Source organism: Rhipicephalus microplus, chromosome 7 (genome assembly GCF_043290135.1).
Source record: "Rhipicephalus microplus isolate Deutch F79 chromosome 7, USDA_Rmic, whole genome shotgun sequence".
Taxonomy (NCBI): Eukaryota; Metazoa; Arthropoda; class Arachnida; order Ixodida; family Ixodidae; genus Rhipicephalus; species Rhipicephalus microplus.
In genome coordinates, this window is record NC_134706.1 from 105,842,356 (window position 1) to 105,857,989 (window position 15,634).

General features: G+C 45.4%; 1 pseudogene; it reads right to left on the reverse strand.

The window, feature by feature from the left end:
* Positions 1-1,623: 1,623 nt before the first annotated feature.
* Positions 1,624-5,571, reverse strand: LOC142767590 (uncharacterized; annotated as a pseudogene).
* Between the last annotated feature and the right edge of the window lie 10,063 nt (positions 5,572-15,634).

Consider the following 15,634-nt stretch of genomic DNA (forward strand, 5'->3'; position numbering starts at 1 on the left):
AGCATGGTGTTCGAAATTGCACGCCTGCGCATAATCTTAGACGTCATGGTCAAAGCTTCTCGATAGCAGTGAAAATCCCTCATTGAGGGAGCATTGGAGGGTATCCCATGCAGTTGTGTTCTTTGCCTTTGCCTTCGTGTTAGTTTGTGACAGCTCATTGTTGAAGTGGTGAAGCTTCCACATGCAGCAACGGTGCTTTTCCACTGACTACTTCGAGTGCGATAGCACCAGCTTTTTTGCTAAAGCTGCTGCAGTAGGCACTGCAGCAAGGTAACTATGTCGACGGGTGAATGTCATGCCTCAATGAAGCGAAACTAAGGTGAGCAGGATGAGGAACGTCGGCACGCTTTCGCGGCTGAAGGTACCGGCTTGACCGCACGTACTCGTCGCAACGCGTCGGCGCATTACTTTTAGGGGCGAAGCTCCTTAAAACGGCATCCGTTCATCCCTCGTCGTAGTGCGTAACCAGTCTTACGTTTTGACCACCAAGGTGGTGACGGTGGGAGATTTCTCTCGTGCGTTGTTGCACAATACAAGATTCGCAGCGTGCGCGTTAACTAAAAGCCGAATTATCCTAACTCTCATTCCCAATGAGCAGCCATCGGCATGTACATTGAGCACTATCTGACAAGACATGTTGCTACGTTATACTAGCTGGGCGTAACCTCCTTGGTTTTAGAAAGGTTTAGCGAGCGTTGAGCCGCAGTGCCATAACTACAGTGATCTAGTATATACCATGAACTTGAGGTGGTCAAAAGCGGGAAGTAGACAACAAGCGCAAGCCATAAGAAAGTGTGCGTGGGCCACCTCTCATTTAGTCCTTGGAATGTCCGTTGGATGGCGGTGCTTCTATTTAGGGAATATATGATGAAAAGATGCGAGACGGTGGTACTTGGAGTGTTGACTATAAATGAACGATTGAACACTCAGAGAGATGCACGGACGAACGCATTAATGGCTGCATGGACGGATGGACGCATGGAAAGACGCAGGGGTGGATGCACGGACGAACGCAGGGACGGACGCACGAACAGACGAATGCACAGCCGGGCGGATGGAGGCACGGACGGTCACACAGATGGACGCATGGACGGACCGAGTCAAGAACGATTGGACGGACGGATGCTTCACCCGACTTTCTATCTTTCACCCCGTGGATATGCTGCCATTTTTTGACGCGGCGCCGTACCTCCCTTTTGGGGAAAGAGGGCGAGCGGCCAGAGCAACACCACCTAGAGAAAATTCTTTCCAGGCCGGGGGGCTGCCTCTGTGACGTAGCCTGGATAGGGCCGACGGAAGTGGGGGAACACTTGAACAGATGTTCTCATATTATTTATCCAGACACCCTAAGGATGCCGGAGGGCATTACGGAGGGCATAAGTTTTGCGCTTGGCTGACTTTTTTTTTGCTGCTACACGTGTAATATACTTATATAATAATATCTGGGGTTTAAAGTCCCAAAACCAAGATATGATTATGAGAGACGCCATAGCGGAGGGCTCCGAAAATTTTGACCACCTGGGTTTCTTTAACGTGCTCCTAAATCTAAGTACTACATGTGTAGTATACTGAATAAAATTAGGAAGGAAAAGACAAAAGAGACCACTCATATTTACACCCATCACCGTTTTATTCATTTATTTGTTAGAGTTTGCAGCTTCCGCTTCTTAGACTTGTTGTCCGGGTCCGAAACTTTGTTGTTCAATCGCTGCCAAACGTTCTTCAGCAGAATGTTCGTGCTGCACCACAATATATATTTGAGCACCACTTCACTTGCGTGTCCTTTTAGGGGCGAAGCTCCTTAGGACGTGGGCTGTGCGTCCCCTGTAGCCTGTATGTAGCCACCTCTAGTTTAGTTCTTGCAGTGTTCACTAGATGGCGGTACCGTCCCCTGTATGTAGCCACCTCTAGTTTAGTTCTTGCAGTGTTCACTAGATGGCGGTACCGTCTCCTGTATGTAGCCACCTCTCGTTTAGTTCTTGTAGTGTTTACTAGATGGTGGTACTTGTAGCTGATGATGAAAAGATGCAAGATGTTATAAACTAGAAAGCGGTACTTGTAGTTGATGAAAGACGCGAGATCTTATAAAATAGGAATGATGTCACATATGGCGCGTGATATTGGTTGAAGGCAATCGTTCGATTTAGTGCGGCGACGTACGCTAGGGGGAGCGTTGTAATAAAATCCGTTCGCTGTTGGCGCGCGCTCGGAGTCGCCGGATGGATAAGGCTGCACAGCGGAGAGAGCGCAAGGCGGCAGCAGCGCGCGCTCGCAGACAGAATCCCGATGTGCGAGCGCGCAAGGCAAGAGACATCGCAAGCCATCCATCGTCTAAGAACAAATAAAAGTTGATTTGTGTATATACACACACAGCATTTTTCACGTCTTTACATGATGATTGACTGGGCGAATTACACGGAAGATTCACAGTTTACCGATGAATCCCTCCGGAGCTTCGCCCATTCATCATCATTCACCCCATGAATATGCCGTAATTTTTTTTTTCACAGACGTCGAAATCTGAAGGCTCCTTGTCGCTGAGCAGTTGCAGTGTTAGTTCTGTGGCCACTTGACGTTGGTTTCGAACTTTTAAAAATTCGGCACATTTGGAAAGCTCTTCCACAACAACGTAATTATGGGCCACCGCGTTCACGGCTGGCATTGCTGGGTAAACCAGTCCTTCCCAGTCAATTTCTTTGACAAGACTGCACATGCGATTTTCCGGAGAAACTGCGACAGTCTTGTCAATTGTGTGGAGCTCTCTGCATTTGTCACATTTTAACCTCTTCACAGCGATGTTCACCGAGTAACCAGCAACATAGGTAACCACTGGAATGACATCCTTCAGTTTTGATAGCGCCTCCTGGGTCACATCAACGTTGAATTTTCCACTTGGTACTGCTGCCTGCGTTTGGAGCTCTTCCCAATTTTGATTTTGGTCGTTGTCGATTGCAGACGCTGTGCTGATTTGTGGTAGTGTGGTTTGCAGTCACAACTTGTTCTCGCACTCGTAAATCTGTCTTACGGACAAATGATACTGCGAGCCAGCCAGCCGTCGGTAACAACCAAAACGTTCTTCCAGAAGGTCTGTTTGGAACTTCCCAAGAAGCACAAAGGACATCTTGAGCTCCTCAAAGCAATATGCGCAGATTTCAATGAACGCCCGAGTCGTCTGAATAAGAGCCCCATGTGTCTCATCAGACAACTTACAGGCATCCACTCTCCTTTCCTTCCACTCCTCCAACCAGTCCAAAAAATCGTTCAAGAAGGAAACCTTGGGGTCGAATGGAGAAGGGTAGACTGGCTTTTGCAAGTCATCTCTTAGTCTCAGTCCTTTGAAAGGAGTCTTTACGTTGACAACCTTCCACTATCTCACTATTACATCAATGAAACTGGTGGTTTCTTCGTAGTGCTTCAGGTTGTGCTTGGCTCCAATGGTTCGAAGTGCATTCGGTCCGTACTCGCTGAATACCTGCAAAGCAGGTTTAACATTCTGTTTCTCGATGTCTGTTGGGGAAACAGCATTTCTGGACAAAGTGTAACCGTACCGAAGTAACTGCTCACTTTCTAAACTATATGCGTCTTTAACTGTCTTGAAATACGCATACTGCATGCGCCGCTGCCCCGTTTGCTTGGTTTGAACTGAGGTAACCAGAAACACTGGTCATTTTGTTTTAACCAGTTGTTGCGCACGCACTTCAGTAAATGCACTGGGTCGATGACGAAGAACAATGGCCTGTGGGGATCTGATGGGTGCGGAAACACGAAATCATTTCCCAGTGAATTTTTAGGAAACGGCTTGAGGGGCCTTGCTCACCGAATACCTAAACGACCCCATTGCGCTTTGATTCACGGCGTTGTTGTCGGTCACGACACACATTACTTTGTATCCAATTTTTTCGAAGCCGCGAAGGACATCTCCTAAAACGTTGTGCGGAAATTTTCCATTAGCCTTTTGAACGGGAACAATGTGCGCTACCTCATTAAACTAAACACGTGAGGCTGTGTACCATAAATACAAATGCACTATTTGCTGCTTCTGCGTTGTTCAACTCGATACCAGCGATGGTGCCTCCCTTATAGTCAAAAAATGGCTTTAGATGAATTTCGTCTACCATCAAAGTCACGTAGCGTTGCTGCTCATTCAACTCGGATATCTTCTTGGCCATGTAGCGGAGGAGTGTATTGTCTTGATGCTCTAGTTGGGGGTTCATTCCGAAAGACGAACATGTTGACCTAATGGTTCTTGGGAGTGGCATGATGATGCTCCCGTGACTGCGCATGTGCTTGTACGCGTGAGGCGATATAGTAAATAGTATGCAGCAGTACACCATAAATTCTACAGAGTAGCGCCGTCATTCTTTTTTTTGTTGATAATAACTTCACTTGCTCAGCGAGCAGTTGAATGATCGGGGTGTTATCGCTTTCTTGTGATGTGTGTAGTTCGTTCAGAAGAGAAGCGACAGTCTCGAAGATGTCTGTGGATCAGTTTTCAGAGCTTGACCTCTGGGCACTGTCGAACCTCTCGACTCCTTCCAGCAATTCCAGCAGCCGTCGTTTGCTGTCGATCACGGACGGAACTGCCATTTTGAACCCGAGCTGCTTCACTGATGCTTTTGCGACGTTTACCGTAACAGTTAGGTCGGTTTTTACGACAACAGAGTACTTAATCCAAGGAGCATCATCATTACAAATGTGAGCCAAAATGACGTGGTCACTGCATTTGATGACATGCCGAAATGTCAGCTTCTTGCCTCGAACGGAGTTCGCGACATCTTTCAAATCGCAAAGCTTATCTGCTTCTTCCTCTTTTTTTGGCAATGAGAATTGACTCGGTGAGCACTTTTTCAAGGGAAGCGGCTCTCTGGGCCCTCTTTTCTAGAGCTTTCAATAGACAGGTAGCTTGGGCATTCAGGCAATACCGTCGGTACTGCCTCAGCTCGAAGCCGCAAACGTGAAAGCGGTGCGGTCACTGTGCGACCGGTGGCTTGGTCAATATAGCTTGTTTCCCGAACGATGTCTTCGGCTTCAAAGTGATGTTCGCACACCTAAACAAAAGAAACATATCCTAGCATCAGTACGGCTACCTCGTTGCAGCAAGAGTACATTCAGGGCTTTGCGTGACGCGTTCAGGCGTAACGTGCTACAAACTACAAGGCTCGCCACGCAATGGCAGGAGCAACCTTCATGGGAAAATTATAAAGCATTCAAAATTTCTTGCCCTGGCATTCGCTGACACGACCAGGTTTCCTCGTGGAATGGCACGTATCCACGCTTGTGTTGCTTCGTCGGCTTGAGGGAACGAAAAAACGTGCACCTAGGGCCTGTCTTGTAATTGCCGTTGCACCGTGGCACACAACACTTTCCTGGCATTTAGGCGCTGATTCTAACTCTGCACGAGCTTGTTCGCCACACATAACACGCGATAAACACTTAGGTCACTCGCCGTTATGCACAGAAACGAATATCCGAGCAGCAACGTGCATCCGCGCCACGAACGCTCACAGCGCGTCTAAACGTGCCCACCGCGACGAGGCTGCCGAGGCCTCGCCGCTCAGGGGACCAACGCTATCTAGCGGAGACGTGGGAGTGGGCCCCTTACTGATGACGTATATTCACGGCCCCACGGGAGCCCCCCGGCCTTGAGTCAGTCTCGGTGGCGTTGCCAGAAGAAGTTGCGTACCCTATCTCTCCATAAGGTGAGGGTGCGGCGCCGCGTCAACAAGCAATGCGCCGCTAGCTCCGAGGGGTAAAGGCCCATTTACACCGGAGGCGGCGCGGCAGAGCGGCCAAGCGGGTTTCTAAATGCGAAGCATTTGTTAGCGAACGTCGGCGACTTTGACCGTATCTATCTATCTCTCTATCTATCTATCTATCTATCTATCTATCTATCTATCTATCTATCTATCTATCTATCTATCTATCTATCTATCTATCTATCTATCTATCTATCTATCTAGCTGCCTTAAACTTCTAGCTCTCATGGCCGTTTCGATAATTGTAATGATACCGAACTTGGTATGGCATTACATGACTGTATGAAGGACATATTTGTCTAGTCATAACATGAAAATCATGACATGTATGTAATGATTGTGATGATGTACATTCCAGGGTCCTGCAGGACTTGCGGTGGTTTCGTTCACATGGCTTGTTGCAAAACTGGTATGGTATGACATGATTGCCTGGCGAACACAAGCGACAGACCCTATTATGAAAATCATGACATGCGTGTCATGTAACAACATGACCACATGCTACGCTCATGATGCGCTCGCGGCCGCTTTGCTAGCTTCACATGTACCAAATTCGATATTACGGGATGCGAATGGACGTCATAGGTAAATGACACGTCCAAACATGATAATCACGACATGGAAGTCATGTAAACACATGACTATATGCCACACTGATGATGCGCTCGCTGCCATTTCGCTAGCTTCACATATGCCAAATTTGGTATTACGTGACGTAAATGGATTACGAAGGTATGTAACTGTCACGAACATGATAATCATGAGATGCATGTCACGTGAGAACTTGACTACATGCCACAGTCAAGGCACCAATACATTTTCGATTGACGTGATGCGTGTGCCCGCCGGCGTTCATTTCGTTGCGTCATGCCGGCGTTGCCACGCAGGGTGCCGGCCTCCATGCATTCGCAGGTGCGCGCAGCGTGGCGTTGCTTTGACGCATGCGCGTTTCAGCACGTCCGGCGTCTCTCTGTCACGAAAACAGAGAGACGCGGTGTTGTCTAGGTAACGCATCGGCACGAAATGCAGCGTGTCGCATTTCGCGCCGGCTGCCGTTGGGCTGCGCCGATGGATGCTGGTCGCGCCGTTCGAGCATGGCGTCAGGCTAAGAAGTGCTCGCGTTTTGCTAACGTAGCGTCGCTGTGCCCAGCGTGCGCGCGCTACATTGGAGTGTACTGGACCCTTCATGATGCGCTCGTGGCCGTTTTGCTAGCTCAACATGTACCGTATTCGGGGCTACGCGACGTCAATGGATGACGAATTATATGACTGGTGCAAACATTATAATCCCTCTACGCGTGTCATGTGAAAACATGACAACATGGAACGCTCATAGTCTGCTCGCGGGCGTTTCGTTAGCTCCACATATAATAAATTTGGTATCACGTGAGGTGAATAGATGACGAAAGTAAACGACACATCCAAACATAATAATCTTGACATGGAAGTCTTGTACAGCATCATTTACTTCCACCTCGCAGCGTTGTGCTGATTTTAAACTGACATATCAACCTTTCTCCTTCGCGCTTGGGATATCATTGATTCCCACTGCACGTGGGATCTGCCAATTTTTCAGAGGGGCGAGGTGGCGAAGCGGAGAGTAGGCGAACCTGTTCAGATTATATACCTCTTTGAGCTAGCCGCGTGGGAGAAGAGGCGAGCGTCTGGCGCTATTGCGCGCGACTCGCTGTCACGTGGCAATGCTTCTCCTAAAGGTACGCTACTGCACCTCCACCGCGTGGCGTTTTGATTGACTGCGGCAAAGCGGTGAGCCTCGTCAGGCGGCAAAAAATTGCTTTGGGAGCGGTCGCTCTTGCCGCCTGGTTTTACCGCGATAGCGTTGAAGAGCTCGCGGCACAGAAAACCCGCCGCCGGTTTCAGATCCGTTCCTTGTGAGCGAAAAATCATCTGTGCGCCTGTTACCGAAAAATCAAGTTATCGAGATAGCCGCGGGAGGCTGCTACTTGTCCACGCGTGCGCGCGCGATCACACTGCAAAAAAACGGCAGCGTATCCACTGGATGACTGATGGAGAGTGAGGTGAAGAATCCGTCCGTTCATTCGTTCTTGCTTCCATCCGTCTATGCGTCCGTCTGTGTGACCGTTCGTGCGTCCATTCACCCATCCGTGCGTGCGTCTGTTCGTGCGTCCACACGTCTATCCATGCGTCCGTCCCTGCGTTCTTCCATGCATCCGCCCCTGCATACGTTCAAGCGTTCATCCGTCCGTGCACCCATCTGTGCAACCGTCCATGCATCTGTCTGTGTGTCCGTTCGTCCACGTATTAAACACCCCAAGTACCACCACTTCGCATCTTTTCATCATATTGGCACGTTCTTATATTGTCATGACAATATATTCCTCATATAGAAACACCGCCATTCAGCGGACATTCCAATGACTGAATGAGAGGTGGCACAAGCACACTTTCTTACGGCTTTCGCTTCTTCTCTACTTTCCACCTTTAACAACCTCGAGTTCATTGTATATACTAGTTCATTTTATTCATGGCACTGCGGCCCAACGCTCGCTAAACATTTTTAAGTCCATGAAGGTTACACCCAGCGAATATAATCTAGCAACCCTTTCTTGTCAGATAGTTCTCAATGCACAAGCCAATGGCTGCTAATTGGGAATGAGAGAAAGGATAATTCGACTTTTAGTTAACACGCATGGTGTGAATTTTTTTAGTTAACGCGCATGGTGTGTCAACAACGCACAGGGGAAATCTCCCACCGGCACCACGTTTCAGGTAAAAACGTAAGACTGGTTACGCACTACGACAATGACGAGGGACGAATGGGTGCGCCACAAAACACCTACCAGTTTAGAGAACGGAAACTGTACCTTCGGGCTGTTGTATCAAATTAAGATGCAAATACGTAGCCGCGGCGTACTGAACTGCGATACCGCGACGAGAGATGGCGCTGGTAGTACTACCATCACCAATAAACATATGCATTTTTTTTTGCTGCAAGTGGGGGCTCTCGGCTGGTTCGTGCTGCTCGCGACCTCTGGTATTTTTTTTTCGTTGGTAAATCGCGCTTCGCGTCTGTAATTATCGCCAGGTGATCTAACTGGCCTCGACTGGCTAAAGCAACGTCAATCCAGTAAGGTTTGCATCGTTTATGGTGAGTATCCAAGCCGGTACAACCAATGCATACGGTAGGGTCCGAAAAAAACAAGTCGCTCATACATATCAAAAGTTTTGAACCCATGAGTAAAGACTCTTGAAAGCTAACAAGCATCTGCATATAACTGAACATCGAGATCGCTGAATGAACGTCACTCTCATTGTGCTGCGGCGTTCGAGTTCAATTGCGTGGATTCTGCCGTCAGATGCGGCGCTTGCCCTGTAGTGTTGACGGTGAAGTGAAGTGAGTGCATGGTGTGGACTCGGGAAGGAAACTTGCGAATTGCCGATAGATAGCTCGCGCAGTGAGAGCAATGTAGCTTTGTCAAATTTGTTAAATAAACTATTGCGGATGCGTGCACATCTGAAATTTTTTTGCTCTGCAATGCTACATTGAGTACTTCACAATTGTGCAACGTTGCATGGTGTCGACAGGGTAGGCACTAGTTTTAATTACCAGCCGTGAGCCCATATCATCGGTAATATGTATTTAGATGACGGGCCTAAAATATTTCAGGCCTGCTACATTTATTGTTAGAGTTAAGTTACACAGTTACTACAGCTACAATTTCTCGTCGCAGATATTGACCAGTCTGCTGTGTATGCAGTCAACTATTATGCTTAAGGAACAGTTATGAGGTGTGAGCTTACAGATCGAAAAGACCCGATTCTAAGAAAATATGGTTTAGGCATGCATTGTACAATTTTCTTCTGTTTACATTTTTGTCGGCGCTCTTACAGTACACTATCTGCTCAGCTCTGAGCGCAATCTCTTTTTTGCATAGACATATCAATCCAACTTCAGCACTTTCTTGGAAGCAATCACTATTGAAAACAAATGGTGGTACATGATGTGAATCTCTCCGAATACTGGATCAATAAAGGTCACATTTATTACACACTTGTTGTGTTTGCTTTGTCAGTATACTTTTGCTTGAAAGCTGAAGTTGTTTTCTACGTGCTTTTTATAGTTTAGGACTGGGAATACGTTCTATCTTGCAGTGTGGCCATGGATAAGTCAAAATCATGTATGTTTCAACTGTGCAATTTCCTGGATATTCTTCATGACCGTAGTGCACAGAATTTCACTTCGTAGTGGTAGCACTATAGCTATGACGACTTAATTTGAACAGAAGCAGATGTTCTCAAAGAAATCTGGGACGTTTCTCTGCTATATGAAAAAAACGATACCACATCCAATGAACACAATTTTGCTCATCAAAACAACATTCACGTCTTTGATGAAGCTGCGCTGCAAGTGTGCAAGTGCTGATCACCTTTAGGATTTATTTTTTAGGTACCAATTGAACATATGTGCAAAGCTGAACCAATCGAGAGCAGCCATATTAACTTTCGCGCATCTTTCTTGTAAACTTGTATGAGCCAAACACAGTTATTTAAGACAAAACAGTTCTGGGTGTAGTTCGTAAACTAACTGAAGGCACAACTAAATGTCGGAAAGCCTGTTAATGCCCCTCATTGTGGGGGTGTTCATATTGCAATGCAATTGATAATTTCTGACAAATCAGATGCCTACTGTGAAATGATCGTGAGTCTTCCAGTAATGGGCAAATTTAGACTGATTCTGGCTTCTAGGGGTTAAAAATTGACATTGTAGCGTCGCAGGAAACAAGACTGCTTGTCAAAACAATTGCTCTGACACCTCATGTTTACAGATTTTTCATATTTTCAAGCTTCCATCTCTTAAGGGTCAGTTTAATTCACCTGCACCAATGGGAAATTATTCACAGCTGTGCACGAGAAGTTCAGAACTTGTGCAGCACGAGTTCAGCAGTGCAGAATCCCAAGTGAATGACTAGGTGGAATATTTATTTTTGTTTGCTTAATTCAATGAGGTGCAAAGATCTTGACAAAACACGCCACATTTGTAGAGGTGGGTACAGCACCTACGTCTAATGCTATATTGTTTGTTAAGCTGTGCATGCGGCTGCATCAAACCAGCGCCATCAGAGTACGAGGTACAGGAAAATGATGAACGAGTTTTAGTGCTGTACCTCTTCTCCGCTTTTTGAAATGAGTGACACGGTGTTGAGGATGTCATTTCTGCACCACTGAAACAAATGGCGGGGTGCAACACTTTGTAAAAAGGATCATGTGCTGCAGGCGAATCGAACAAACCCTTAAGCACACAAGCGTCTTAGCATTTCACCTTCAAGGACACCATGGCTGGGATCAAACCTTTGTTGTAAGGCTCAGTAGTGCCACACAATCTAACTAATAGTGTTACAATTTCAACGTTATTGAAATGTACATTCCAAACCACCCCTCCATGATATGCGTGGCAAAACGTTCACAAATAAAGCATTGCATGTGTGAGGTTCGAGATAACCTGTTGTAGTGGATGTTCAGATGCTTCGATATGCTTGCAGAGTCGACACTCGGGGGTAGTCATCCCATCGTTGCATGGCAGTCTAAAGAAACAAGCAATATCACCAGATATCAATGCATGAAATTAATGCATAATCACTGCATAAAATTTCCCAAAGCAAACAAATAAACTCAGTTAACTAGTAAAAAGCAGTATTTTACAAGTATTTGTAATAGTACCTTATAACACGTGTGTCACTCAGGGCTGCTTGTTCGAAAGGCATGTCATGCAGCAGGTTCCATGCACATTGTACACAGCTTCTTGTGTGTCAGGTGGGCCAAGAGGCTGTTGTGGGAATAAGTATTTCTGATTTATGTGACGCTTTCTTTGTCACACTATAGAAAAACCACACCCATGAGTATGTAATGTTTCTAAAATGCGACTGCGGTAAACTATTACTCGTAGGTTTTTTGCTCTAATATAAGGGCTAGTTACGAACACACATGCGAGGCGACAGGGGTGTATTTGCCCCCTTTCGTCGCAGTGGCCTGGTTGGTGTTAACTGGCGATAAAATTTCCGAATTACTATTGAGTCAGCGACTCGTTCCCACGTGAAGCCACGCCGCAAGTAACAAGTTTTGCGGTGACAGATTGAGACGTTAAAACACTTTCAAATTTAATATTGCAATGCGCTGCCGCTCATTGATGCCTACGCAGTCATTGACAAAAAAACTACATATGATAAAATGAACCAACTAGCCCCGCAAGCAACCGTTCTCAAAAAATTGAATTGGTTTCTATTAACCGGACCGGGCTTGCAACGGGTGTTCATCAGATGAAAGCTTCAACGGTCGCTTCGTTCCCCGGAAGTCACTTGAATTACCTTCGCGAAAGCATTTGAACGAGTCAAAATAAACAGAACGATAAAGAGTGTGTCGGTCGGCAGAGGCTCTAAATATTTATAGCGAAACGAAACACTGCGAGACGCATCCGAACGTACCGCGAGGCGTTACCTGCCATCGCAATCGTTGACCGCCATATATTTTCAAATGAGGATAATGATGTCGATAGGCTGCTGCTGACTTCGAGACAGCAAGAGCAAGCATTATTACAAAAAAATTGATGACGCAGCACATGTTTAAGAAAAACTACTTACTATCAGAACAAGTTGGTTTTTATGTGTAGCAGTGCGTAAAGATGTATTTGATCATTTCATAACTGAAAATCGGCCCCGACGAGGGCAAATCTACAGGAAGGTGCAATAGCGCTAGTGGCTAGAGAGTTTAGTAGATCCACTGTGGGTGTTTGAAGCAGAAACGCGCAGCGGTTCATTTTTTCGCCCCCTACAGGTGATCACTTGAACCGGGGCCTGGTGCCGCTTCAAGGAGCTTTGCCCCTAAAAGCCGCGCATTCGAAGAAAAAAAAGTGCTCAAGGTCACGAGGCACGGTAGTTTCTTTGCCCTGCCACCCCTCCCTGCTTAGCTTCCAGCCCTTTCATCGGGACGAGAGAAGAGATAGTGCAGTGGCAGCATGCGACAAACCTTTGTAACTCCACTCACAGTGGACAAATTCATAAAATGTTTTCTCCTCTTTCACCGCCTGAAGAGGGGGCTTTTCCCGCTTTCCGTGTTGCCACCTAGCTGCATTGGCTGCTTCATCTTTTATGGTAATGAGCCTTACTGTGATCAGGCCTTACCAAGCTCCGCGTCTCACGTTGCTGAAGCGCAGTATCCATGAGAGCTGGCGTTGGTTTCTAAAAGACACACTATGCTGTTTTTCTCCATTGCTTACGGTATTTTAAGTTGTTCATATTGGGTACCAGTGTATATTTTGTAATCAATGATGTCATCTTTCTGCGCGAGAAGCGATTCACTGTGTTCAATTCTCATTAAAAACTTCAGTTACGACAAAGGCTAAATTATGATCATGGTAGTCATTCTAATAACACGTGAACATGGCTGTGTCCACGTCAAGTGTCGCTATATCTGCCACACCAATGAAAACTGTATAAAGTGTCATATACCTCCACACAATAGGCACTACTTCTATGAAGACACGTTTCACTTTCGTGATACACCTATTCACATGACAGATGTATCAACCACGTTTTCTTTAGTAGGAAGGAAATATTTCAGAATCCACGCGCCGGGTTGGCTGTCATGGTCTAAAGAATAGCATGAACTCCAACGCTAGGGAGCTACAGATAAATACTGAGATGTGGGCACTGAGAGCGGGAAAAATTGGATTGAAGAAAAGAGAGCAGACATCGTGGAGAGATATTGACTACGAAACGATGTTGAACCTTGATGAAAGTGCTTTATTTCGGCGAATGCTGGTGAACAAAGAACACACGTCTCCGAAGTGATAAATGTCACGTTTTTTTTCTGTTTTATTTCATTGTAATTCATTCTTTCACTCTATATGTACACGGCTAAGGTGGAAAGATATCTTAAGCATTGTGTTTCAGTGCTTTCGACAAAAAATCTTGCTGAGTTTGGCATGAGTGTTTTTCGGATCGTGCCATCTTTTCTTCATCGAAGCTTCGTTCGAAGAATCTGTGGGCGTGCTCAAAGGCTAATAATTGAATACACGATTGGCGTGGCAAGATAACAGCACACCATGGTGCTCGAAAAATGGATGGGGCCGACATGATTTGCATATGCATAAGCTTTGGTTTTACGCCGGGTTCGTAGAACACGCCGAGACAATATTTACTTTAGCCTGAAGGCGCCAAGGTGGCGGGTAATGCGCATTAGGCGCTGCGTTATTCTTTCGAAGATTCATCGTTGTTACGTCATAACTCACGAAAGGCGTTCCGGCTCGTCTTGTCACCTTTAGTTCACAAGACTAGAGTGCCATCTGGTGATGTCGAAAAAGAGGAAGCAAAATATTAATTTAGGAAATGGGTGGGCCGTCAATCATAATTGTAACGGGCTTGAAGTGATTGGGGTAATCAACCTCGACACAGAAGTCAAGAACCTCTCCTGCTGTTAGTAGTAAGATTTACCTGCAATATACGTATTCTGTAAAAAAGAACCATAAGAAAAATAGACAGCGGGATACGAAGGGTGCGAGGTATTCACACCACATTTCCTTGGGTGCCGGCATACAACTCCCGCACGCTATCCAATATTGGTAAGCAGGAAAAGAATAAGCTGAGATGCATATACATTGTACATTGCAATATTATTTTCTGTCAGAAAATAAAGTAACCGGTGCATGGGTTGAGGATTCTCCCAAATATAAAGAGCCATTTGTTAATTGAAAGCAACAAGTCACTTTTGGATGTTGGCAAAAGGTATTGACCGGTTAGATGCTTTCTGATGGCAGTGCTACACCAATCACTGTTTCAAAAGACCTCTGTAAGACATGCTAATAGGGAGCAACAAGGCAGGACAACCTTTTTTTGTTCACACACAAACGAAGAATATTTGCGTAAATACGTGCTGAATGGCAATAGTAACTGAAAGTCGGTGTACCATGCAATGACGCTATATATATATATATATATATATATATATATATATATATATATATATATATATATATATATATATATATATATATATATATATATATATATATATATATGTAAAGATATATATATATATATATATATATATATATATATATATATATATATATATATATATATATATATATATATATATATATATATATATATATATATATATATATATATATCTTTACACCACACTGGAGAAATCGCAAGTTAGGTTCCCTATTATGATAATCGAGAACGTGGATTCTTTGCTTATTGCCTTGTCTGTTTCTCGCATCGCTTTACAAAAAAGTCATTCTGACTTTAAACAGGGTTTAACAAAGTTAAACAGCCGTGAATTTAAACAAGGTCACGTTGTTTAAAGTCGCATTTTTTTGTCACGCGCGCCTCGTTACCTTGAGTACTTAACCTTTTTTTATTCGAATACCCGGCTTTTTATGTGCGATCGCACACGCGCGCATGAACAAGTGGCGGCCTGCCATTGCGATGTCTGTAACGACCGAGCGCGCCTTTTCAAATCAGCCAATGGCTGATAGATGGGCATTCTACGAGAAATTTTTAATGTCTTCCGCCATTTGTCGAGGGTAAAAAATGAGTTTTTAGCTGACTTTGACAATGTATTGTGGATTCCAGGCTACGGGCTCTGTATAACAATTGGCACGCGTGGTCTCGGAAACCCCCAAGACCGATCAGCAGCGTTTTCTGGTCATGCGCAAGTGCTGCAGGCCCCTTGTAACGCTATTGAATTAAAAAACTACTGTCTGTTCGCGTGGTTCCTTAGTCGACATAAACTTTCATTCACCTTCAGTTCATTGTGCTGCACTACACTCTTAGTCAAATCCTGGCTAGACTACACGCTCGCAGGCAAGAAATCAAGTCAAATTATTGCTGCTT